Genomic DNA, 13,281 nt, shown 5'->3' on the forward strand with positions numbered 1-13,281 from the left:
CTGGTAGCTTTTTGCATAATGATGTATGTTATACACCCAAAAAGATGTAACTAATTTTATAAATAATGTCACTTATTATGAGGGCAGAGCTGAGCGCGGGCAGGGAGGGAAGGAGCCCCCAAACCTTCTGTGCTGGCATCTCAACTTTGCAAGGGTCTCGCCCTCTGACTTTCACTTGGATTGCACTGTACCGGTTGCAGCTGTCTTTACTACATGAGGCAAATTAAATGAACAATCTCACCACCCACTGGAGCACAGACCAGACCCTCTGTCAGTATGTACCACATCTCTCCGGGCCACAGAAAGTGTGACTAGAGACGGGTGCATGGGCACCATCACCATATCCACAGTGGTCCTGCTTACATCCAGGGCCTGTCCTCACTAGTGGATGCGTGTGGTATGGGGGACAAAAGGGGAAACAACTTGGAAAAGTCCAACTAATTGCCCAGCCTAAGTCTGTGCTTGCTGTGAAGTCAACTTCTTCTCCATGGGAGATGCTGCTCCATTCCTCTGTTGCGTGTTATTTCTTCCTGTGTTCCCCCGTAACAGAAAATATCCGACCTGGGCAGGATGCTTTGCTCACTGGGGCAATGAGGAGCACTCTGCAAAGGGGGTTGCCATCCCAGAACAGTCCCTGAAGCCTCAAGAAATCACAAGACAAATACTTGATCAGTTCTTGTGCCTGCGGAAACACTGGTGTTTCAGGAAACACGTCTGAGCAGAGCACAACAATTAAGATGAAGCTCAAATGAATTAATACTCCCAGCTCATACATTGATAACGAGGCAAACACACTCACAGCTTCTTCCATCACCCACATCCCTAATAAGCTACGTAGGAGGGCGTGTGAGGAAAGCAGTTACAGCGTATTCAGGCGGTTCATTTCCTTGGTGATGAGCTGAAATGGAGGGACTGCAGTTTTATGTTTGCAGCTTCTGGTTGTATGCTTAGTCAGTTACGGCCTGAATGTGGTGTATCAGGCTGAGCATCTTCCCTGGCAGGAGAAGGAGCACTTGGGGCAGAGGGAGCTGGCTCCAAGGCCTTGGAAGTCTTTCCAGTCCAGGTAGATGAACGGGTTTGTGGAAAGCTCATTTTAGGTGAAATGAATTTGGTCATTTCTGATTAAAAACAATTAGATTGTTAGGTTTTATTATTTTTTTCTCATGACCATGCTGCAGCTGAATGCTTTATCTAGAGGATTTAATGGCTTGAAATGGGTGATTGATGCTGCCCCAGTGACAATTTTGTTAATATTTTTACGAAGGTGAGTCTACTTTGTTTTAATCCCTCCTGCTCTGCAGCAGTTGTTTAATTTTACTTGGACTCAGACAACTGGAGAATTTCTATTTAGGCCAGCTCTAACTGTGCCAGGGGTATGCATTTTTGATACGGAAGAGGTGACTCAGAGATTCCCTTTTCACTCGCACACACAGGCAGCTAATGAGCAGCACACCGAGCCGATAGCGTGTTTGTCACACGTGGTGTGAAACAGATCCTGTGGATCTGCAGCAGCACCTCAAGCAAAGACCAAAGTGGGTGCCCTCTGGTTTGCTAAAGTAACCCGCAGAGGTGAATTGCATTTCAACACCTCTCCCCCCCAGAACCAGGTGATTCATTACCAATCCCCTTCCTCCCTTGAGACTCGCACTGCCCGCAGTGCATCAAGCAGTCACACCACTTCTCTTCTCCAGAATTTAGTCTCTGACCAGGGATGCTGACCCTGTGCTGCTTAGCAGACAGAGTGGAAGACTCTGAATTTCAATCCAGTTCTGCTTATTCCATACTTGCTGGGAAGGCGAATTAGGCCGCTCACAAGAGAGAGATTTTTTTGTTATCCTTCAGCTCCATTGAGCACAAAAAGACCTTTTTCTTATTGTGCTTTCATGCCGTACTGCAGCAGGGTAGATTCTGGCTGGCAGATGGCGTCTAGTTTTTGTAACAAAACATTTCTCAGCAGCCACAGCTCAGTAACCTATGAAGTTCCCTGTGTTGTTCAGTAAGAAGCTGGGGGCTGAGGCTGAGATGAGGTGAGAGCCGGGGAGCACAGCTCTGTACTGGGATCCCTCAGTGTGTCAAGGACAAGAATATGGGAAAAAACAAAAAACAAAACAAAACAAAAAACCACATTGAAAATATGCATCCAGATCCTAAAAGCTTATCAGTTCACTGAAGAATTGCTCCTTTACTATGAATAGAGTTTACTGCTTCTTCGAAGTGGTGCGAAAGCACCACTCAACAGGACTGAAATTAAAAATGTGAACTAGGTGAGAACTGACCAGCAAGGGGATCTGTTCTGGCTGGTTTAGAGCTTCTATCCTTCCATTCAGTGACAACAGCAAGTAAATAATAAATCCAAACCTTTTCTTTAAAGTAGCAGATTCACACAGTATGATGTTATTTTGGCGCTCCTCTCAATTTTGTCCTAATCAATTCCTAAAAAGAAAGAAAGAAAAAAAAGGTGGAATCAAAGGGGAAAAAAAAAAGGTAGATGAAAGCAATTGGGGGAAGAGACAAAATGGGAAGCAAAGTATCCTGAAGTCTCATTCCCCCCCCTTACTCCCCACTCCTCCACAGCAGTGACAGAGGCTGCTGTAGCAGTTTGAGAGATAAATTCACCTTTCTCCTGCTCTCAGATGCTTTTTCATGTTACTGAGCATCCCAGGGAGTCCTGGCAAAATGAGATCATGTTTTGAATGCTCTATCATGCCCAATGTAACAAAAAGGGGGGGAAAAAAAAACAACTCATCCTATGTGGACAGTGTGCTGGTGTAGGCAGCGGGGTGGCTCAGTCAGAGCTGCTTGATCCAGAACAAGTTTCTTCTTTACCTAAATGTGAATGTCTCATTTCACTGTTTTTTGTTTGTTTTCATCTTCATCAAGACGTGAAACTTGGACTTTTACATTTAAATTTTCAGGGCAGGAAAACTATTTCCTACCCTGCTGTAGAAATACTAGCCATTTGTTTTGTACAGCAGAAGCCCATGAGAAAACAAAACGCTCCTGGGCAGATAACAGTGAGGCCTTTTGCAAGCACAACAAGATTTCCGTTCTTGCTGGTTAAAGGACAAGGCATTTTCGAGTGAACCGACACCCCATGCCTGACAGCGGGGCTGAGGTGACAGCTTCAGCTGCTCAAAGGCCTCAAAAGCTGCTGTAGCCATGCCGGTGTGATCCCTCAGCGTGCACCTGCTTGTATAAATCTTGCCCATTTTCTATGCCCTAGGAGCCTGCTGAGGAGAAAGGAGATGCATCCAACTAAATACCCCATTGATCCATCAATTCCTACAAAAACATTATCAATCCCCTTTTTATTATATTTTGCATAAAAATTAGAGAAATTAATGCAACTGTGAGCCAACTCAGAGAAATGCTTCCCAGAAGGAAATGCAGCACTGGTAGAGTTGTCCTGCCTGAACAAACATCTAGAATTTACTTAAATTTTACTTAAATAAAACCTTCTTTTATGAATTTCTAAAAGCCTAAAGTTGATTTTCATCTCTCAGATTGCACAGTTCCCTAGGACTTGGTGATATATCATACTAATGGATCGTAAGAACACATTGCATCACATTGAGTAACAGGATATGTTGAAAATGATTATTTAAGCAGCAAAAATTTCTTGTAAAATGGAAATGACAATATACAGCTATTGGAATAGTCCTCACTAAGGAATGAACTCTTACAGCAGAACTCTGGGAAGATTTCCTGAAGCTTAACCCCCCTTTATGCCAGGAAAAATGACCAACAAAATGCCTTTTTTTTTTTTTTTTTTTTTTTTTTAATAAGGGCCACTGGAAGTGTGGGTGCAGCAGCACATCATGGTCAGTGCCATTTCAGGACTAGCAGGAAACAAATATAAGTTTTCTAAGAGAGGGAGGAGAAAACCACATAGCTCTTTTTAATTAAGTGATGTACCAACTAGGCAGGTCTGGCTCCAGGGGCTGTGGATGACCTCCTGAACAACTGTCGCTGTGCCTGAGCAAGTCAGGATTGTTTCACGTCGCCCTCTCCTTCCCCCCAGTGCTTGCAGGAGGAGAGGAGCTCTCTTTGCAAAAGAGACCTGGAAGCAGAAGAACTAAAGAGGAATAGAAACAAAAATAATCTCTGAACATTATTCTGCATAAAACAGAAGTATATTCTGCTTTAATATTCCATTTCTCCTTATTTTACTTCCAGTTTCTCTTGTGTACCTACTATTATACATTAAGAGACTGAAATAACATCTGATCTCAACTTCAATGTGCTTATTTATCTGGCTCCAGAAGGCACCACGGCCTAAACGGTGCTGTGCTTCAGCCCCCAGTTAGGAAAAGAAGGTGCAAATGCTCACAGCAGATCTTTGTGTTGACTCCTAGGAAGAAGCCACCTTACTTTGTGGATTTAGCCTATGTCTAAAGTCATCACATGAAAAAAAAAAAAAAAAAAAAAAGTAAAAGGAATGCCACCACCTCAAGCTTGTGTCAAATAGCCACATCAAGCTCTGATTTAAAGCTAAGGAAGGATGTGTCCCATTGCTCACTACCCAAGGAAAACCAGAACAAAAACAAACCATAAATGTTGCAATCTTTACAAAATTCAGCTACAGTTTTTCTTCCTTAAGAAACTTTGTGTACTCTCAGAGTTATTATTTAATTATGGAATTAAGGAGGAAAGTTGAAACGGATGGCAATAACCACAAGCAGAGCCCTTCTAGTAGACTAGAATTGGAACAAGCCTGTAGGAACAAGCCTGTTCCCTGTGTGCCATTAATTTGCCAGCCAACAAACCACCTGCAAAAGTTAAGAGGGTTTTGTGCAGCAGTCACTTTGTGGGTATGCAAATAATGGGGTGACTATAACATGAGAAAAGCCAAACTACAAGCCATGACTACTAGACTGCCTTACTCCCAAGCCATGGGCAGTCCGGGAGGCGGGACAGCAGGGCAGGGGCTCAGAAAGTGGAGGAGCGAATCCCTCTTGTCAGCAGAACCCTGAAACAGCCATTTCCTGCTCCCTGAAACCCACCCGTGGTGTCACAGAGCAAAACACCACTGGGAAATGATGAGTTTGCTCAATGCCACCAGTTGTGCAATGCTGCCATGCGGTTTGTGCAATATCATAGAAGCATAGAATACCCCGAGTTGGAAGGGACCCATAAGGATCATGGAGTCCAACTCCTGGCACCACACAGGTCTGCTCAAAAGTGTACACCATGTGCCTAAGTGCACAGTCCAATCGCTTTTTAAATTCATACAGGCTTGGTGCAGTGACTACATCCCTGGGGAGCCTGTTCCAGTGTGCGACCACCCTCTCGGTGAAGAACCTCTTCCTGATGTCCAGCCTAAACTTCCCCTGCCTCAGCTTAACACCTTTCCCGCAGGTCCTGTCGCTGGTGTTTACAGAGAATAGGTCACCTGCCTCTCCACTCCCCCTTGCAAGGAAGCTGTAGACCATGATGAGGTCCCCCCCTCAGCCTCCTTTTCTGCAGGCTGAACAGGCCCAATTTCAGCTTATTTCTGAACGCCGTAGCTCCTGCAGAATCGCAGTGTGATGAGGATCTCTGCTTTCATTTTAAGCTCTCCAGCCTACCTCACTGAACGGATAATGGGAGCTGGCACTCTAGCAACTCAGTAATTAAAATGCTACAAGTGCAATAGTTTTTCTCCCCCTCTGCTTTTCGAAGTGCCCATTCAAGATATGCATCTATTTCATCTAAATAAAATTTGCTCCCCAGGAAAAGTAATCTGCATTGCAGATTCAAGTAACAAAGACAATAGTATAACTGCAAACTAAGCTTTATGTTAAAAACTCCCGAGTCAGATCCTGAAAATGTTACAGAGAAGACCCAAGGTAGCCCTCTACACCCGTAGTGAATGTTTATGTTCCTGCAGTGCAAAAAGTGAGTTTACAAGCAGGGAAAGAAAAGTTATATATCTAGCTCCGGCCACCTACTCTCTATTGTTTTTTTCCTCCTTGTATTATATACTTAAAAAACAACCTTTTTTTTTTTTTTTTTTTTTCCTAATGTTTGTATAAATTCTGTAGTCACATCACACCAGTCTCCAAAGGCACGAACAGCCATTTCTTTTCAGCCCATTCCAACCACTTGCAGCCAAGAGGAAAAATAAGCTCTTACACAGTATTGCATTAGACAGTACAGATATACACTTTAAACACACTAACAGGTTTGTTATGACACGAAAGTTTATAAAAAAAGGACTCGTATCACACCTAGCATTGGTCAGAGGAACCTGCTTTGCTTACAGGCTTCTCCTGTAACATCACTCTTCTGGAGGCTGACCACTGTCCCCATTTATGTGCTCACCAGCACAGCTTTTTTTTTTTTTTTTTTTTTTTTTTTTTAAACCAGCATGGCTAGTTTTTCAGTGGCTAACACCTTTCCAGGACAAGGCAGCAGAGGGTCACGCTGCAAACCTGGGGTTTTGGTATGATAAAATGCTCTTTCCTGTTTCACCAGTGCGGAGCAGATCTAAGACAAAATCTCATGTAACTGGAAGCGATACTTAACAGCTTCTTATTGCACCAGGGCAATCCGGAGCCAGGCATCCTTCCTCGGTATCACCCCATGCAGCTGGGTAGAGCTGGGACTTGAACATCAGATTGTGATCAGAATAGTGGTGCTCATGGCTATCCCATTGTATTTCATGGTTAGGGTAGCCTATGTGACACAGGAGGAAACATTCTAAACTACAGACATGTAGCATGTTATCATGTGAATCTATCTGTAGAAACACTAGGAAATTGTCAAGGATCCCAGAAGAAAAAAGGAAACCAAACCAAACAATAGTAACAAAAAACCACAAAACAAGTGATTCACTTGCAGTGAATTAACCTGACATGATAGGAAACATGCAAAGAGCCAAATGTACTTTGAGACCATAAAGTTTGTTTTTGGCTGTTGACTACCAAATCTGCCTGCTGCTCTCCTACAGCAAATATTCAGCCTGTAGAGCACTCAAAAAGGAGACCAGGAGATCCAGAGATCAAGATCACTGTTTTAAAGCAGTTCCAGTGTACGGTGCTATAATGTAAGAGCAGTAAGAGCAACTTACGTTCAACCCAGGACTGAGGTATCGTGTACTGTACAGCTGTGGACAACAAGGATTTATTTCTGATGGTTGGAGAAGACACTGGCAGAATGATGCTTGTTCAAAACTCACCTGTTCTCTCTGAACTTCCTCCTCACAGCCAGGAGTTATTTCATTTCTGAACCAACAAAAATGAATTTTAAGTTCTTGTTTTACAAAAATTGTCATGAGCTTACCTTAAGTAGGCAGCATAAGTTATGATGCAAAAAAGGTCGGGAAAAAAAAAAAAGATACTCATAACAAATTCAGTTTCCTTTTTTTTTTTTTTTTTCCCCTCTCCATTTTGAAAATCTGTATAAACGCCTTATTTAGAAGATTTAGCAACATCTGTCATTTTCAGTTCAAACTTTATAATACTTGATAAGAGTCTTGGGTAAATACCATTAAGAACAAAGACAAGGGATGCACTAGAATAGCTAAATATATATTTATTATTATTATTATTATTATTTTTAATATTTGCAGATAATACATTTCAATTCCTAAATGAAAGACAGGCAAAAAGAATGTCTGATGGCCATGCTGAAGGTGCCACATTCGTACTGTCACTGCTTGCACTAGGCCCACCTTAGATGAGCAAACCAGGTAACATGCAGGTTTTGGTGCAACCTTTAACACTATAGTAGCTCAGAAGCATCGTGCCACATACCAAGCAATGCACCAGGAGTTTGCTAAGTCATTATTTCCTTTCCAGCCCCTCTTCCCAGCCAGGACAGGATAGCCATTTGCTGTGTTGTGTCCTGGGGGTTACTTTCCCTGTGTACCAGCTAGGACACAGTTCCTTGCAAGACCAAGCAAGTGGATGTTGCTGGAGGAGCTGGAGGAGAGGCCTTTCTTGTCAGCTGGCACTGCAGCTACCCTGAGCAATGCAGCACATTCAGGTGGAGCTGCAGCATCCATTCACCACACAGGACATAGAGCTCCAGCTGCAAAGCACTTCCCTGGGGAGATGCTGAGCTGCAGACAAGCCAGTTTATCCTGCAAGAGCAGGCAGAGATATCCATTGTGGCACGTGAATTACCTCTTAATGAAGTTCTGGGTGGGTAAGCCAGGTCACTAACAAAATGCTCCAACAAAAACAGCCCCAGGAGAGGAGCCCACAGCTCCTAGAGCAAAACTGTAATGGCTTGAGAAATTCACATCACTTTCTGAATAATAGCAGGTGGGCAAAAATGTTGTAGAATGGAGGTAGTGCTTTACACTCAAGCCTGGATGGTTTTGCTTCAGCTCAATCCTTTCTAACAGCTATTCACCAAACCCACATTTTAGTTACCAGTACAGCATTTTCGTCCTTCCTACTTGATATTATTGCAGTAGCACCCTTGTGATATCAAAACAGATTCATGCTCTTCAGAAAGCCTTGCAGCCTCATCTCTGGAGGGAAGGGCATTGCTCATTCCACTGGCAGGAAGCAACTCTCAGAAACAGGAGCAGGAGATGAAATGCCCCCTCTCCATTAGCTGTGCTTCTCCTGATGAGAAGAAAAACCCTGGGCTCCAGGGCAGAGACAAAGTGCATGGGAATTATTAATGGAAAAATCTCGAACAATACAAATCTGCCTGCTACACCGATATCCCTTTGTCAAACACCTTCTTACTAGGGATTACAGGTCTGTTGGACAACCCGGATTAACTAATCCTTTTTATTAAAGTAACAATGCACAAATTCCCTTTCGTAGTCACACATGCTTTGACTAAGTGGGATCACTTTCTTGGCAATGAAACAAATTACTGCTGGTGATTTGAATCACTCTCTTGAAAGCATCTGTCTCTTTAGATTTATTACAAGCAAATGATGTTTTACACATTTAATGAATATACTTGTTATCTAATTAGAACTTTTTTTTCTAGTTTCTGAACAACAACAACAAAATAGTCCTTTGACTTTTCATTAGTTCTTATGATCACCACAAAGTCCCAGCTGAGAGGTGCCCAAGCACCAACTGAGTGGGGCAACTTTAACAGCCTCTACAAGAATCAGTTGATGCAAATGCTGATTATAATGCAGAATGGTAAATGGGAAGTAGAACAAAGGCAAGACATCTTATCAAGACGAAATAGTTGTTTAACATGATATAATCTCGCTGTCTTGACAAAGAAAATGTGAGGTCAGTTGTACTGTTACACAGGAAATCCTAAAGAAACCAGAGAAGAAAAACAAAACAGGACTTTGCACAGACACAGCAGGAGAACAAGAAGCACAAAGAAGGTGAAGGGCCTGTTCTGGAGAAAGGGTTCTTGAGAACTAAGGAGTGAGTTTATTCAATATATTCTCTGAAGATACTGGCATAAAACAATAAGGATGGGCTGGGAACAGCTGTTGTTGAAACTAGTGCATAGAGTTTATTGTACTGGAGGTGTCTGATAACCTGCAAGCCCAGGGTAACAGAAAGCAGGTACAATTCTTGTTTTAATGCAAAATGTGCAAAATCAGAGTAAGAGACCGGTAAGAAGAAGGCCCAATGTACTCTGGGTCCTCACTAATTGCAGTGGCAGGAAGAGGAGGAAATGGCAGGAGAGGAGGAAATTTCAGGTATATCAATAGATCATAGGTAGATCCATTAGGTGCCACTGGTATTATTTGATAGTGCAAGAAGGCAGATATGACCCTCTGATGCATCAGAAGTGTTTCTTAGAAAGAAGACATCCATGCCATGGTACGAAGCACCAGCTAGCATCACAGGAGTGGCAGAGTAGGATCCTTGCTCAACAGGGATTTATTCAGCCTTGGGCAGGTACTACAGAAACACAGAGGAACCAATGGAATGAGAAACCAGTGCCATAGGAAGCAGCAAAAGGGATTTGTCTGGATTCAATTAAAGACTGGGAGATGCTGTAGTTGTACAACATATTAAGGAAGAAAAAGAACCAGTGAAATGAAAGGGAAATGTTTGTGTGAGAGGACTTACATGTAGGTCTAAATGCCTGTGTTGTGGTTGGAAATTACAAACCAACATTGTAGGGTGAGAGCATGTAGCAGCCTAACCTTGTCCAAAAGTGGTCTGCCATCTGTCTGTGCTTTCTTTCCCTCCTTGCTGAGCCCGTGACATGCCAGGGGCACGTGCTGTTAGGTGGAAGCCCCATCGGCTCCCTGAGCCAGCTGCCTGGGGGTCGAGGCAGCCCTGCTCTAGGGCAATGTCAGCTGCTGTGTTTCTGAAATACAGCGTCCATGTTCTTCAGGAACACATAGGGAGGACAATAAGGCAAATTTTGAGATGGTTTCCCCCAAATGAAGAAAGATTAAATGAGATTCAGCTGGACACCAGAAGTCCTTTTGAGACCTGCGCTTAGCCAGAGCCAAATGCCCCTGTAAGGGGCAGCCACAGGGACAAATGTTAAATGAATGTCCCTGACAAGGCCAGATGCATCCCTCGGAGGAGATGCCAGCTCATTCTTCTGTGGCTGCAGCAGCTCCATTTTGAACACATTCAAACCTTACTCCTGCTCTCCTGCTAGGAAGCAATGGACAGGAAGCAGAGCAGTGAGTAAGGCACCAGCTATTTTGTGCTTTATGAATGGTTCCCAGAGGTACAGCCTGTGCTTTCCTTTCATCACAGCATTTGCGTCAGTATAAAAGAGGTGGGGGTAAGACACTGAGAATTTTAGCATTTACTGTACAGAGAGATATGTTGAACAGGAGCAGCAAAGTAACATTAAAGTGCGCTTATCACTCTCCATTGGTGCTTGTAGCAGTATGCCCAGCTCCTGGGGTGATACAAACCCATGTGATATTTCCAATTACCTCTGAGCAGCATTTCTGGGACAGGGAAGCTGTGTACACAGCCACGGGATTTGGCTAATTGCATCTGAAAATATGCAATCAACATTTTCGGGCTGTGAGTTTGCTGTGGAGGGTCTCACTGGAATGTTTCTGACAGGCAGAGCGAGCGATTAATGAGAGGTTTTAGAGGAGCAATGCCCTCTGCCCTTGGGATTCCTCAAAAAAGAGAAAGAAATAACGGAGTAGGGAAGTAACAGTCTACTGCCTGGGTATTATTAAGAATCTTCCTCATTTCCTCCATGAATGGCAAAAACTCACTTCTAATTTATTTCACAATAGGATCCCTCCTCAGGATCCGCATTCTAACTTGCCCTTAGAAACATTAGGAGAACTGATGTTTTGTTTTTAAAATCCTGTTGCCTTAGGGCTGATTACACGCATCAGATGAGCATATGTAATCCTATCAGCTTCCTGTGGTTGCGACAGTGCTAAGAGGGAATCCATTTGCACTCTCTCCATCGCCTTTTATCTACGTTATTATTTTGCCTGGCTCTATAGAGCAGACACTTTGATGGTAGAGGCATTTGACTATGTCTCATGTGAACCATTATCCCACTGCTTTTCCTTTCTCCCCGCTGCACATGACAAGAGGGTCTATTAGGGAAGAAGAAATTACTGCCATCAAGAAACTGTAGCACTGGGAATATTGCTATGACCTGTAGGATTTCCAAAGATTGTCTGCAGAACTTTTCCTAAACCTTAATGATGCAAAAACCACTCTCAGCTCTACAAAGCTGCACAGAAGCCCTGGGGCAGGGGTGAGTGGCACAGACACAACTGTGCCTGCCACCACCCACCAGCACGTGGCCACCACCATGCGTTGCCAGAGCTCACCCTATTTCTCTCCACTCAAAGCACTGAGGAAGCAAACCAAAAGCTCAGATGTCCAACCGCTGCTTGCTGGGTGATCCTTCTGGAGACCCAAACTCTAAAATCTGTCTTCTTCACAGTTGTGGTGGAAAGCAATAAGCAAATACACTTATTAAATTATAGCTGCTTTGAAGACAGTGGATAAATGTGTAAACCATATTCAGTTCGTATATAAACACCTATATATAAATTGCTCGAGGGAAGGACCACATCCATTCTCTTTATGGCTACAGAGTGCAGTTTTACCATAACACTGTAACATAATGCTCACACAACGCTCACCACTATGTCTTCAATAACATTATCACCATGTACTGATTAACCGAGGCTCTCAGTGTAAAAATGGCTTGTTCCAGTCCCACTGCAAGGCAGTGGGAGGACTAGAAGGAAAACAAATCCTCTCTGTGCCACATTCTGAGCATGTCACAGCTTTATTGCCTTCCCCTTCTGCGCTCCCAGCATTTCCTCAGCTCAGCAGCACCAGCTTCTCCGTGACTCTGATTTACCTTTGAGGCAGTGCAAATCTGGAAGTTAGTAAAATTATTAAAGAAGTGCAAAGCTAATAGCCTAGGCACTAATTATTTTTATTCTCACTACTCAGATTACTCATGCATTTTTTTCTGAGGTGCATGGAGGTATGCTCTGATAGATGGATGGCATGCACAGGGATAAGCCTGGCACAGGGGCTCACAAGCTGGGGAGGGAACTGCAGTCCTAGACCACAGCAGAGGAACACGGCCCTGAGCAGCACAGAGCTCCGTGACAAGCAGGAGATGGGAGTCCTGGCTTTGGGGCAGCAGACTCCACCCAGCTCCATGACCTGGTCCTCCAGGGGTATCTGCCTGGAAATCTCATATCACCTTGGCTAGCTCCTTGTGGGATCATGGAGCAAGACAAGCTGCAGTGCTGTGCTACAAAAATACCCAAAGGCACATGCAAATCCCATGTGTTGCACAGGGGATTAGGCAGTGAATGAGAAATCAAGGGAAGCTGCCATCCTTGGACAGTCTCAGAAATACACATGTTCAGTTTCCAGCAGGTTCAATGTCCAAATCATCAGGCTCTCTTCATGCTTATGTTCTACTTACAAACAAACCCCAAACTTGTGTCATGTTGAATTTACACCAACCAGACCAATTTCAGCAATGACAAGAGCTGTTACAGGTACAGCAATCCCAAAGGGAGGCATAGCAGCACGAGAACTCAGCATTGTCTGACAGCAAACGGTGTCCCTGTGTTACACACCATCCCCCTGAAACACCCCACCACCAACCAGGTGGCCCAGCCACTACCTCGTGGATTGATGATATCCATCTGAACACAAATTCCTTCACCTTTCCACTTGCACCTAGACAGCACATTGCTGTCCTGTGGCACTGAGCTGACTCCGACCTCTCATTTTAGAAGACAAATGGGAAGAGGAGCCACTCTACATCTCTGCTGTACAAAAATCCCACACTCAATACTAACCATGACTTCCCCCAAAAGACAGCTTGCGCTGCTTTTGGCACAGCAAAAAGTGTGACCCACTTAACTTTTCATCA

The 13,281-nt window shown here is 43.8% G+C and overlaps 1 protein-coding gene across 1 annotated transcript in view; it reads left to right on the plus strand.

The window, feature by feature from the left end:
* PSTPIP1 (proline-serine-threonine phosphatase interacting protein 1) overlaps positions 1–13,281 on the plus strand; it is a 52,484-nt gene that overhangs the window by 3,430 nt on the left and 35,773 nt on the right. The window lies entirely within an intron of this gene.

This window comes from Aythya fuligula, chromosome 11, assembly GCF_009819795.1.
Source record: "Aythya fuligula isolate bAytFul2 chromosome 11, bAytFul2.pri, whole genome shotgun sequence".
Lineage (NCBI taxonomy): Eukaryota > Metazoa > Chordata > Aves > Anseriformes > Anatidae > Aythya > Aythya fuligula.